The following is a 14,370-nucleotide window of genomic DNA, read 5'->3' as shown; positions in this document are numbered from 1 at the left end:
CAAAAAAACCCCAAAACCAAAAGAAGGCTGCCGGTAGCCTTCATCGTATATTCCACGCACTACGGGGTGGACCCGTTAAAAGCCTGTTTAATTATTAACAGAAAACATTATTTGATACACACTTTCCACCTACGGTGCACAGATCCCGATTTCCGGTGTGGTATGGTACGATTCTCGGAAGCCGAAAAACCAGCAAGCGCCATATCGTGTTGGCCCAGATGCTCTTGGAAAGAGATTAATGATCTTGCGTGTGAAAATTGGTAGAAGCTAATCGCCACCATCCAGCTAATGAGCGGCAAAGGTTGGGGCTTTTAAAGGCTGCGAGAACTGGTTTGGTTGGGATGAGTCGGTGGCTTCCTGCTAAAACACCTGTCCACTACCCCGGCGGTGGTTATGCTCCATTTCGTGCATTCCCTCAAAACCTTACACTATTTTTTGTTGGATCATCTGATCCATAGCGTATGTCTTCCTGTGGGTTCCCCTTTTACATTTCGCATCCGGCGATCAACGAGGCGTTAGCAAACCGCGGGGCCGTAGCGCTTGCAAGGGAAATATTTGACTTGAAGCTCAGGCTAAAACCAACGAAACTATCTCGTATGCAAACCGTAGGGCCACACACGGGAGGACAAACACACACCGGGATGCTCCCTGGTGCGAATCGTGTCGTAAATTGTATCTGGAAGCGTACTATTCCAATTATGAGCCGGGGATGAGGATGGCTAACTTAATTTTGCCCACCACAAACCCAACGCTGCACGGTGACCATCCGGATGCCTGCGTCAAGAAGCTGTGAGATGGTTTTTTGACACACGGAAACTAACCTGACCCCTTCCCCATCCTTGTCTCCAATGAAACCCTCGGGCTCACATTTCAAAGGATTAACCGGTAGGGCGCGACGGAACATTTTAGGGAGTCAATTTAAATATTTGACGAGTCCAATATAAAAGATGCAGCTAGGATTGGGATCAAAACCGAGGTGGTAGGAGGGGATCTCCCTAATCACACTCTTTTCGTCACGGTACGAAACGGAGAGGGGTCGATCGCATCCGAGTCCGTCCCACACCATCGGATCATAATCGAACTTACATACATAATTTAATTTCCGCCTCCGAAGCTCCGAGTGGCTCTAGTGTCGCTTTGCGAAGCTCGCAAAGTGTTGTTGCACGTCCTTTCGGTTAAATTTGGTTGCACCGAATCGCCACCGGTCACCACCACCACACTTTCAGAACGAAATTTTGGGGGAGTCCGTTCTTCGTTCGCACTTAGCTCGCACCGCACTCGCACACTTTTCCACTGCTCCGGATCGTGTTCCGTGTTGCACACACCGACTCGGGGAAAGGTCCGCCACTCCTTTCGGTGCTCTTGACTACAGACACTCCGTTCGGGAACACGCTGGAGCAACAAATGGTTGCTGCCGAAGACAACGGCTTACCTTTTATACAACCGATGGGTAGCCGGCTGCCTTCCTGACTTTCGCCTTCCACCCAACGAGAAGTCCCTAATGGTGGCCTTCGCCCTTCGTAAGAGGAACTGAGCAGGATGGATATAGCCTGGTCGGGTGTTCGAGTGCCACTGCGCCTGCCGACGTGTGTCTTATCAGTGCCTCGGCCCTGGTTCAAGCCACTGGCCCAAGCGGGACACAAACACCGGATCGGTAGCACCAACTGGAAAGTTGTAATGGAACGGCGTGTGGACGCAATCCTGCCGGTACACTGGATCGGTTCACGCTCCGCAGACGCACTGCTAGTGCAGAATTAGTGGATGCATTAAGGTGTAAAAATAGTCCCGAGTGGCACCGAAATAGCCTAAAAACAGAAGCAATGAACAGTGGGAAACGAAGCAAAAAATGTAGTTGACATTTAACATTTCGTGGCACAACAGCTCATTTGGGGCAGCAAGCACTGAAAGGGATGAACTGTTTGGTCGTCGTGTTTAGCTTTAATGGGAGATCGCAATAGAAACTACTTATTTAAAATCCGAGGAACTCATTTACTGTTATTTTATTGTGCATTTAGGCCGTTTATCATAATCCTCATTAACACTATTTTATCAAGAAAGTGTTAACGAAAAATGCTGATTTTTGCAGTCTATTGTTTTCTAATCTGAACTCTGAACTAAACAAGGGCAATAAATCACATTTAGTGCTATGTAATATAAACGAATAGTGAAATATCTACGAATTTCATATAATTCAACTAATTTAAAACAGTATTTTTGATGAATATGAATGATGAACATTCGAACCACTAGCACAAAAGAATTTTCGAAAATGTAGAAACACAATAATCATATCCTAGCTGAAAAGAAAAAGTTATATGTTGATAACTTGTATATATATTGAAATTGTTTGGTTATAAACTGTTGTTAAATAAATAATGTGATGTTTGTCTGAAGGATTTTGTTATATTTATTATATGACCCTTAATTTTATTGTTGTTTACTTGTGGATATTATTATTTCAGAACAATATCATATCAATAGTTTCTAAAAGCCTTCACGATTTTCATCCGATAGATTATAAAAGTTTGATTGAATATATGTACATATGTTACGCTATGTTATTTTCACTCATTAAATTAAAAGAACAATATAAGTGAAGATTTGTAGTTAATTTGAGATCATTTTTTATTTTATTTGATAATTCCCTGCAGGCATCTGCGTTTCGTGCAGAGCTGATGCAGAAATGAAAATGCTGTTTGAAATGTTTACTGCTACCTTGCTTCGTTATACACAAAGTAGAATGCAATTACTAATGATACTATTCCCAAGTATCCCTGTGGCAGCCTCTGCTGCACCATCAACCAAGCCTCAAGTTCAATACCATTGAACTTCCCGCTAAGCAATCACCTTTGTGGTGGGGCTCAGCTTTAGCCCGTTACTGACGGTATGCTTTGCTCATACAATGCATCGTTTCTTAGTGGGAATTTTTCATATGCTGCATACGCTGCATCATGCACCCTCGGCCATCGCATCTTCATCACCCTACCGATGGCCCCTTGGGCGGTCAAAATCAGGAAGTGCCGGCGGATCATGAACCGATATCGTAAGCTATCTATAAAACGGTCGCGGGGCAATTATGATAAATTTATAACCGTTCTAGCCATCCTCCACACGTTCAGTGACTTCACACTCCTGCCAGACAACCGTGATTAACTCTACCCGATATGTGCCAAATATATGATGGCCTTAAATGAATGAACTTTAAACGGTATAGAATTGTGGGAACCAATATTTACCGTATATACCGTATTTTACTTTATCCCTTGGATCATGTCTTATTCTGTGAAATATCATTCTGTTGGTATTTATTTCACTTCTCATATTTTGTAATGCTCAGCTAGATGCAAATTCTCATGTTCTTTTTATTTAAAATGAAATCAATTATTTAAAAATTTTAGCGTAACTTATACAAGGTTTTGAAGCATGTAAATTGTGGTTTAAATTGTTCCAAAAATGGCCTAAACCAATTTTAACTTCCTCATAGAACAAACAACTATGTTCAGGGAGTTATTTTCAGCCAAACGTGGAAATATGCAAACGCGCTATCTAGAGAGCGTGCAAACACATGGTCCTAATGAAAGATACACAGTAAACTGCAAGCGAACAGCATGTAATTTTAAAGTTTTATATCCGACAGGGGGCCAATTTTGCGAAGTTACGTAAAACATACGGAAGAAAAAGTTGGCTGGTGTGTGCGTAATGATCGCTTTAAGATTATTTCATTCTTGTAGAGCCAGACCAATGTATACCATGGTGGGATGTTTCGCACCGCAACACGATGTGCACAATATCCCAATACTCTGCAGGGCAGGATTTATTAGTTTAATGCGAATCTGTTGTATGATAATCATCTTTAGGTAGATGCTTTTGAATGTAATATTTTATTTGCCTCTTAATGGATGTAATACACCCAATAAACTTTTCACACTTCCCAGTGCCACACGGAAAATTATTTAAACAGTCGAATGGAAATTTTATAACATCACTGTCAACAGGAAGCGGAGGCGCTATACTTCCGGTGCGAGAAAGTCACATTCATTCAGCCACCGAGTGCAAAACAACAAACCACTCGAAAAAACGGTCGTCCACCTACCTTCAGCCCTTCCTCTGGTTGACTCCAATCGTCTTCCATATTCAGGGGAAAATTAACACTGGCCCCATCGGTTGGCTGGCATCGTTTGTGGAGGGGTGGGTGGACAACATTTGTGCGCGCATAGAATCACTTAAGTCAAGCGCATCCACGAGGCGCCCCCTATCGAAGCACATGTATGAAATACGTGAATGAACTCATCGGAGCGTTCATGTGTTTGCGTTATTTTTGGGAAATACGACAAGCGTTTGATTAACTTTTTTCCTACGTTCCAACGTTGAGTCGTTTTTTCCCCATCACCGAACAGCAACAACGCGTCGCAGGCAACGTGGTCAGGCGTTATTAAACTACAGAACGTGACATTCGACGAGGAAAATGCGGTTGTGGGCACTGCGATGCTGTTGCCGTTACTAGGCGAATAGTCACTGATAGTGCGATGACGTTTGATCGATGAATCTGGGTTGTTTTCGATAAACCGAACTGGTTTGCCTAAAGGTCTCTCGGATGAAACCCACAAATTTCATGCATACTCCATGCGAGAGTGAATAGAAATCAAGCATTATTTCGTCTGACGTGTAAGTGCGAAACCGTCCACAGCTTTTCCAAGGAAAGCTCGGTAAGTGGATCCGTTTGGAAACAATCGCCATGACGAATGGAAAAACGGAGCCCAGCATTTATCATGCACCCGGAGGGTGGGCGTTATTTTATTGTCTGAAAATTGACATAGAAAGTACCGACAACGGGTTCTGAAGGTGGAAACTTTCAAACCGCGCGTCCGACCAACAGTGTGGGGGCTGCTGATTGTGTGCACCGATACGCACCAAGGCAAACGAATCGGTCGAGATTGGTCGGGTTGAGAAGATTGGGCTGCATTGTGCGAACCCTGGAATATTGTATTTTATGCTCAAAGATCTCGACATTTCTCGTAGACGATGCCGCGGTCTTGCTCTTGGTGCTCGCATATGGATGTTGGGAAGTTAGAAACAAGGCGATATTATGTAGTTAAGCCATGAACAATGATCACGCCGAGTGTGAGTTCATTATTTGAATTGACACATTATAATTTAAAAATAACAAATTATATAGCGCTGGTAACATCACTATGCCAAATCGACAGACCAGACATTATTTTAAATAAAAACAATGGTTGTTTCATACATTATAATACGAACACATAAATTTGATTAAATTTTCAAGTGCACATCAAATTAAAGCCTATGAAAAAAGAAATCCCACTGCCAGTAATAAAATTCCAATCCCACCAGCCCTAATAAAATTGTTTCGCTAATAAATCTTACATTCAAAGAAAAGTAACACTTTCAACGTAAGTATTTCCCTGCAGATACACATATATTTTCTGTGGGCAGCACAACTAACTTGAGCGGTTACCAAGAAACTTCACTCTGTTTTGTTACATGAATGGTGAAATTACACATTTCAATTGTAATTTATCTAATTGTTATTTACCTCAGGATTTCAGTTTTACTTTTTTTAAATTAGGTTGCAATTGATATGAATAGTCCATTATTAATCACACTTATCAGATCAGAGCTGTGCCTACATCAGCAGATAACTTTTACCCCACACTAAACAGTATGCAAAGTTGTAAAATTCCAAAGAGATGGCCTTGCCAATGAAACAGTGAAATGTTATCTCATCGATCTCAAAGTTAGATGCAATACATGCATAAAATCGTGAAATATGGCTATTCAAAATTAAGTCAAATTGGTAACTCGTTGTTAAAGCTGCGGAAAACACTACAATACAATACAATACACAGCTTATCACTTCTTAATATAAATAGAAACAGTATTGAATGTGCGTGAAGCAACAACTTCAAATAACTGAGGTTCTTTGTCATATCGGATTGATGATAGTGTAGCATACGCTATGCACAATCTTAACTAGACACACTTTTATTGGTCGAAGCCAATCTATTCATATTTGATTCAACCGAAATTATAAAGATGCAGCATAAGCAAATTCCGATCAACGCAGCGAAACAGCGCAACTCGTAAACAAGTTGCGACTCGATTGTGCGCGAGCATTGCACCCTAGTAATATGACCCATGGCAAGCCGGCGTCGGGCATTCGAGCCAAGTAAGCATGACCCACAGCGGGCCGGATGTTATGAAACAGACAGGGAACGATGCGCGCAAAAACCTTTGCGCGATCGAAGTCAACAACCTAACTATTCTTGAAAAACATCAATATATCCAATCAGCATTTATAGAACCGATAAACAACTTTTGTAAAGCAGGTCAGCCTCATTACCAACACTTATTCAACCACCTGTAAACTAGCCCTAAGAAACCGTATAAATAAATCGATACCGAATAGACCAGAGAACTATTCGGTGGACACTGATCGGACGTGGTCGTAATGCCCGTCGCGTATCCAGTAAGTTAAAAACTTCTGAGTTTTCATCTAAGTCCAAGTTGTACACGATGACAAACCCTCCGCTTTGATAAGTCCGCGACCGCGAGTGGTTGCACGCAGTATGCGTTGATACAAGGTGACCACGAGTTATGGATACCGTATATCCACCACATGGCGACCGTGACAGGACGGATATGCAATATAATCCAGTAAAACTGAGTGAGAAACAATAGGTCCCGAAAACATCGAACGAAAGACAAATGTTCCCGACGGAAAATAAGTACTGTGAAAGTACTAAAGAAAGTTGATCCAGAAAATTGTTTGCATTGCAGTGAGTAAATAAATGCACCGAGTGAACTAAGTGATCCTAGGTGCACCATACGGTTCAGGACATGAAAAAAAAGCCGTGCTAATTATATTGGTAGCAATCTTTGCTACGGATAGATTGTTAAAATACACCTATAAACTACTGGTAGCCCAGGAAAGTCGCTCTGGACGACTTTTGACGCTTCCCAAATAAAACAGTGAAATGGACACAAGATGCCAAAGTGAAGCTAAAACAATGAAAAAGTGAAGAAAAAAACAATTCAAATAATGGTGTGCGAGAAAGACAGAGTTAAATAACTTGGTAAACGAAGCAGTGTCAAGTTCACTATAAAAACAGTTTTGAAATGTAGTATGCTACGCAAAGCACAGTTATCGGCAGCAACGATTCGAATGGTTACCGAAAAGGCATAAGCACCGATGGAAATTGTAGACAGCGACAAGAATTTGATCGAATTACTCGAGTAACCGCAACGGCACTCGTATCGAGGGAAAAGATGCACACGCAGCGACATTGAGGCAGTGTCAACCGTAGCAGAGAAGGATGACATCGTAGAACGACAAGCCCAGCCTCCGGCGCAACATCATAAGGCGTCGAAATAAAAGATAAGTTTACATTTGTTTTAAATAAGTATAAGTGATTAGAACAAGGTTCGTAAGGAATGAAATATTGATTAGACACCTGGTATGGAACAGGACAAATTTTTCGTATTGCAAATATCGAGATTAGATAAAATCGGAGCAAACTTAAAGAAAACTCCTTATAGAAGGTACAGACCTCAAACAATAATAAATAAGTTGATCGAAGCTAAAGATATCTATAACGAAACTATTACGCATTTGGAAGTCGCTTTTGCATACGAAAAAAATTTGAAAGACAAATTACTGGTATTATGAATGAGATATTTCGAAGTTAAAAGGTTACTAGAAGAAAGAGTTGGAGAACCAACGCTGTTCTCATTAAAGACCATATCTATTGTTATTATTGTCCTATTGAGACTAAAAGAAACCATAAGAAAAACCAAAATGGCTAGCATACTAGAAGCAATTAAGACAGTTTCGGCTGTCATGCCAAGATTCGATGGAGACGAGAAAAAACTCGACGGAGTTGTAAGATCCATCGAGGTATTGAATGCAATTGTTAATAATGATAACAGAGCTGTTATCATCAAGAGCGTCCTATCAAAACTTGAAGGAATTGCAAAGGAAGCGGTCGGAAACGATCCTAGTAGCTTAGAGGAAATAATAAATAAATTGACAGAAAAATGTAGGAAGAAGAGAACACCTGAAATGGTGGTAGCACAGCTTAACGCAGTAAAACAAAACGGATCCATTGAGGAATTCGGAAACGAGATAGAGAGGCTCACTAATATGCTGGAAGCAGCGTATATATCAGAGGAAGTTTCAAAGGCATTGGCTCACAAAAAGGCCACAAAAACAGGGCTTAAAGCATTGGCCGATGGTATAATGGACATTGAAACACGTTGTGTCATTCGATCAAAACAATTCGAAAAGCTCGCTGACGCAATTGAAGTAGCCGTCGAATTGGACAATGGAAAGTCATATGCACAAGTATTGGCGGCTCACCAACAACAAACACAGACTAGAAGACAAGGCTCAGATTACGCCAACTCAAGCACAGGGAACAGAGATCGTTGGTACCCACAAAACCAAAGTTACCAACCCAACTATCAGCAAAGAGGGCATGGTAACGGTTACAATAACAGACGAGGGTTTAGGCAAAACGGATACGCTAACACGAGAAACGATAGGCGTCCGTCTAATAGAGACCAAAATAATGGTCGCAACAACTATGACCGTAGAGGTAGGCGTGGTGGTCACCAACAAAATACTTACGGATATAACGACAACCGTAATAATTCGGTAAAACAAGGAGGAAACCGGTACAGAGAGTACAACGGAAACCCTAACCAACAGCAGGCGAACAGTAGCGACCAAAGAAATAATAACTCTGGTAGGCAAAATGCACCATGGCAAAACAACAATACACAACCCAATGGACGAGTGTATACGACACAAGAAGTCGAACCACAGCAAAACAATGATTTTTTAGACAACAATCGGCAGCCCAACGATTGCCGATCCTCACAATAAATTTGTCCGCCAATAATTTCATTATCACACAAATTGACATGGCTAATAATGCAACATCAACGCTTATTCTAGACACAGGCGCTGATATTTCATTATTTAAAGCAAATATAATCAAACCGGATCATAAAATTAACGGACAAAAAGGAATAAATCTAACTGGTATTTCAAGTAACACAGTACGAACGCTAGGATCAACGTATTCAAACATGAAGATAGGAGGTCAAATGATCAGACACGAATTTAAATTATTACCAAATTCTATAGATATTGAAGCAGATGGAATTTTAGGCAGAGATTTTTTTGTAAAACATAGATGCATCATTGACTACGACCTTTGGTTATTAAAAGTTGACATGCAAGGTAACTATGTTTCTCATCCGATTGAGGATAAGGTTAACAACGGATTTGTTATACCTATGAGAAGTGAAGTGGTACGAAAAATCAACATTCCTAATCTAAAGGAAGATACAGTCGTATTTGCGAATGAACTACAACCAGGAATTTTTTGTGGCAACACTATAGTTTCCAAGGAAAAACAATTCATAAAAATCGTTAACACAACCGATAAAAATGTGCACATTGACCTTGGTCAGCTCAAGCAACATTCTGAACCACTGAACAATTACTTCATTCTGCACACTAAAGAAGAAAGTAATAGCACAGCAAGAGGCAAAACAATATTAAGCAAAATAAGGATGCAAAATCCAACAAAAGATTTACAAGCAAAATTGAAAGATTTAGTTACAGAATACTCAGATATCTTTTGCATCAACGATGACCCAATAACAACCAACAATTTCTACGAACAGAAAATCTTATTAAAAGATCAAAACCCTAGTTACATCCCAAATTACAAACAAATTCACTCTCAGAGAGATGAAATAAACAATTAGGTGGATAAAATGATTCAGAACAACATTATAGAGCATTCTGTATCATCGTATAATTCACCAATTCTATTGGTTCCGAAAAAATCATTGGATGACAAGAAAAAATTGAGATTGGTAGTCGATTTCAGACAATTAAACAAGAAAATCCTACCAGATAAATTTCCACTACCACGAATTGACACAATATTGGACCAATTGGGAAGAGCAAAGTACTTCAGTACTTTAGACTTAATGTCAGGATTCCCATTGGGGGTGCCCATGGCGCAGCGGTAGCGCGAGGAAACACCACACCACAGGTGTGGGATCGAATCTCGAGTCTGGCACCCTCCGGTATTACGAACGGCTGACCACCGATCTATAATATACCGTCTTTCGGTCACACAAACTCTCTTCGGAGAGAGGCCTTGTCCCACTAGGGGATGTCGTGCCAATTAAAAAAAAAAAAATGTCAGGATTCCACCAGATCCCACTTGAAAAAGAATCTAGAAAATATACAGCATTTTCAACACCATCAGGTCATTATCAATTCACAAGAATGCCGTTTGGATTAAACATAAGCCCAAACAGTTTTCAAAGCATGATGGCGATAGCAATGGCAAGTTTAACTCCTGAGGTTTCATTTGTGTATATAGATGACATAATTGTCACAGGATGTAGCATAAATCATCATCTTAAGAACTTAATTAAGGTATTTGATAGACTTAGGAAATATAATCTCAAGCTTAATCCCGAAAAATGCAAATTTTTCGAGTCAGAGGTAGTTTATTTAGGTCATAGGATAACAGATAAGGGAATTTTACCAGACGAATCGAAGTTTGATACTGTTAAAAAGTTTCCAGTACCAAACAATGCTGATGAAGTAAGAAGACAACAAGTTGCGACTCGGGAAACATTTTTGTTACATTTTCCACAATAAGACTACTTGATGCGTAGTTTGGTAGACTAATTTCCAAATTTTTCAATTTCTCAACAACCACGGTAGGCTGTGCGTTTATACAGTTTTGTTTAGTATATATGAAAATAAATGAATCAATTTCAACCACTGGAAGAGAGGATGGCAACATTCGAACCAATTTAATCCACTGAAATCCACCAAATGCTCGTATTACGAATTAACTAGTGTTGCATCTTATACACATATAGAAAGTGAATCGAACTAAACATGTCTAGGAAAAGTTTGTTTTCAGAAGGAGCTTCCATACATTCATCTAGGGATGTTTTCATTTATTCATTCGATACAACGCGCTGGTTCCGTTTCTGAAAAGAGAGAAATTGTTTTTTTTTTCTTTTTTGTTATTTTACCAGGAGAAAGATCTTCTGGTTCGGGAGGGCAAGTGTTATCCCCGATCAAGACACCCATTCTCCTAAGAGAATGGGTAGTGTGGGATTCCTACCCACTAAGAAAACTCCTGGGACATTAATATTTTTTTTTTACTTTTTTTTTAGTTTGGAATACTAAAATGTAACCGGTTAAAGGGTTAATGAAGCCTCGGGCGTCGTGTTTCTTGGTTTTGCTAGTAGCAAGATCATCCTTTGCCTAGGCATACGGGAAGATGTTCATTGATTATGGGAATCTTTGCTGTTGACGCCGTTACTGCCGCCGGAGATTCGATAATAGCTGCCTCTTTTCACCAAACGTAGCTTTAGACATGCGATTCAGAGCACTCTTTCTAGCACACACTCTTCTTCTCAGACATTTGGAAGGCATATCAGAACATTTTTTTTTTTTTATTTTTGAGACTGATCTTCTTTGGGAATACTCTGATCGGAACATCCCCGAAGGACCACTCAATAATTTTTTTATAAATTTTTTTTTTAATTTTAGAGACTGATCTTCTTTGGGAATACTCTGATTGGAACATCCCCGAAGGATCAATCAATAATTTTTTTATAAAAAATATTTTTTTTTTAAATTTTAGAGACTGATCTTCTTTGGGAATATTTTGATCAGAACATCCCCAAAAGACCAATCAATAATTTGTTTTATAAAAAATAATTTTTGTTTTTTAATTTTAGAGACTGATCTTCTTTGAGAGTATTCTAATATGCTTGCAAATGCTTGAAGAAATGCAGTGGTAGAAAGAGTGCATCGAATCGGATTTGTAAAGCTAAACTTGCGGAAAAGAGGCTGCTATTACCGCATTACCCGCCGCAGTTAGTGCTTCAAATGCGAAGCTTGCCATAATCAAGGCACATCTTCCCGTGTGCCGAGGCAAAGGCTGTATGCATACAGCAAAACCAGTAGACACGGCACACGAGGCTTCATTTTGCCTTTACCCGATTATTATTAAAACATGTTTAAAAAAAGATGAAAAGAAAAGAAACAGAGAAAACTTAATACATAATTAATCGATTACTGGAAAACTATTAAACATCAGAAGAAAATTTCCTTATTTTCATCAATATCCGAGAGTCTCGGTTTCTTCATGATCTGAAAATAAATAAAACGAAAGTTGATTAATTAGCATTCTTCAATCAAAAAACACCTTATTATAGGAAAAAGTTGTTTATATCTACTTACAGGCCTATAATTTTTATCTCTATACCTATATTTGTAATATATTGGAGTCTGGGTGTTCCTCCTGCGTTCTTTTTCTTCCGGTGTATAGCCATATTTGTCGTTGTCTAAGATGGTGAACAATTTTTTAAATCCTTCGCGTCTAGTTGGTGATTTTCTTTGGCAATCTACACATTTCCCCACCAGATTTCCCATTGTCGGTGAAGACCTTTTCTTTCTGCAAAATATAAAGTTTAGAAAGGCGCTAAGTATAGTTGTTGTTTGGGTTGAGCACCTTTTTGAGCGGGAGCGAATAATATCACATCTGCAAGCCATCTCGTCTCATAAACAATTGATTCTAAATGGGTGCTGCGTTTGATTTATAAACATTTTTGTTACATTTTCCACAATAAGACTACTTGATGCGAAGTTTGGTTGACTAATTTCCAATTTTTTTAATTTCTCAACAACCACGGTAGGCTGTGCGTTTATACAGTTTTGTTTCAGTGCGTGCGGATTCGTAGCTCAAAACGTTTAGTATATATGAAAATAAATGAATCAAATTCAACCACTAGAAGAGAGGATGGCAACATTCGAACCAATTTAATCCACTGAAATCCACCAAATGCTCGTATCACGAATTGACTAGTGTTGCATCTTATACACATATAGAAAGTGAATCGAACTAAACTTGTCGAGGAAAAGTTTGTTTTCATAAGGAGCTTCCATACATTCATCTAGGGATGTTCTGAAAAGAGAGAAATCTTTTTTTTTTCTTTTTTGTTATTTTACCAGGAGAAAGATCTTCTGGTTCGGGAGGGCAAGTGTTATCCCCGATCAAGACACCCATTCTCCTAAGAGAATGGGTAGTGTGGGATTCCTACCCACTAAGAAAACTCCTGGGACATTAATATTTTTTTTATCTTTTTTTTTAGTTTGGAATACTAAAATGTAACCGGTTAATGGGTTAATGAAGCCTCGGGCGTCGTGTTTCTTGGTTTTGCTAGCAGCAAGATCATCCTTTGCTAGGCATACGGGAAGATGTTCATTGATTATGGGACTCTTTGCCGTTGAAGCCGTAACTACCGCCGGTAATTCGATAATAGCTGCCTCTTTTCACCAAACGTAGCTTTAGAAATGCGATTCAGAGCACTCTTTCTGGCACACCGTTTTCTCAGACATTTGGAAGGCATATCAGAACATTTTTTTTTTAATTTTAGAGACTGATCTTCTTTGGGAATACTCTGATCGGAACATCCCCGAAGGACCACTCAATAATTTTTTTATAAAATTTTTTTTTTAATTTTAGAGACTGATCTTCTTTGGGAATACTCTGAATGGAACATCCCCGAAGGATCACTCAATAATTTTTTTATAAAAAATATTTTTTTTTTAAATTTTAGAGACTGATCTTCTTTGGGAATATTTTGATCAGAACATCCCCAAAGGATCAATCAATATTTTTTTTTATAAAAAATAATTTTTGTTTTTTTTTTTTAATTTTAGAGACTGATCTTCTTTGAGAGTATTCTAATATGCTTGCAAATGCTTGAAGAAATGCAGTGGTAGAAAGAGTGCATCGAATCGGATTTGTAAAGCTAAGTTTGCGGAAAAGAGGCTGCTATTACCGCATTACCCGCCACAGTTAGGGCTTCAACGGCGAAGGTTGCCATAATCAAGGCACATCTTCCCGTGTGCCGAGGCAAAGGCTGTATGCATACAGCAAAACCAGTAGACACGGCACACGAGGCTTCATTTCGCCTTTACCCGATTATTATTAAAATATTTTTAAAAAAAGATGAAAAGAAAAGAAACAGAGAAAACTAAATACATAATTAATCGATTACTGAAACCATCAGAAGAAAATTCCCTTATTTCATCAATATCCGAGAGTCTCGGTTTCTTTATGATCTGAAAATAAATAAAACGAAAGTTGATTAAATACCATTCTTCAACCTAAAAACACCTTATTGTAGGAAAAAGTTGTTTATATCTACTTACAGGCCTATAATTTTTATCTCTATACCTATATTTGTAAAATATTGGAACCTGCATGTTCTTCCTGCGTTCTTTTT

This window comes from Anopheles ziemanni, chromosome 3 (assembly GCF_943734765.1).
Source record: "Anopheles ziemanni chromosome 3, idAnoZiCoDA_A2_x.2, whole genome shotgun sequence".
Lineage (NCBI taxonomy): Eukaryota > Metazoa > Arthropoda > Insecta > Diptera > Culicidae > Anopheles > Anopheles ziemanni.
Note: the sequence above shows the minus strand (reverse complement) of the source record.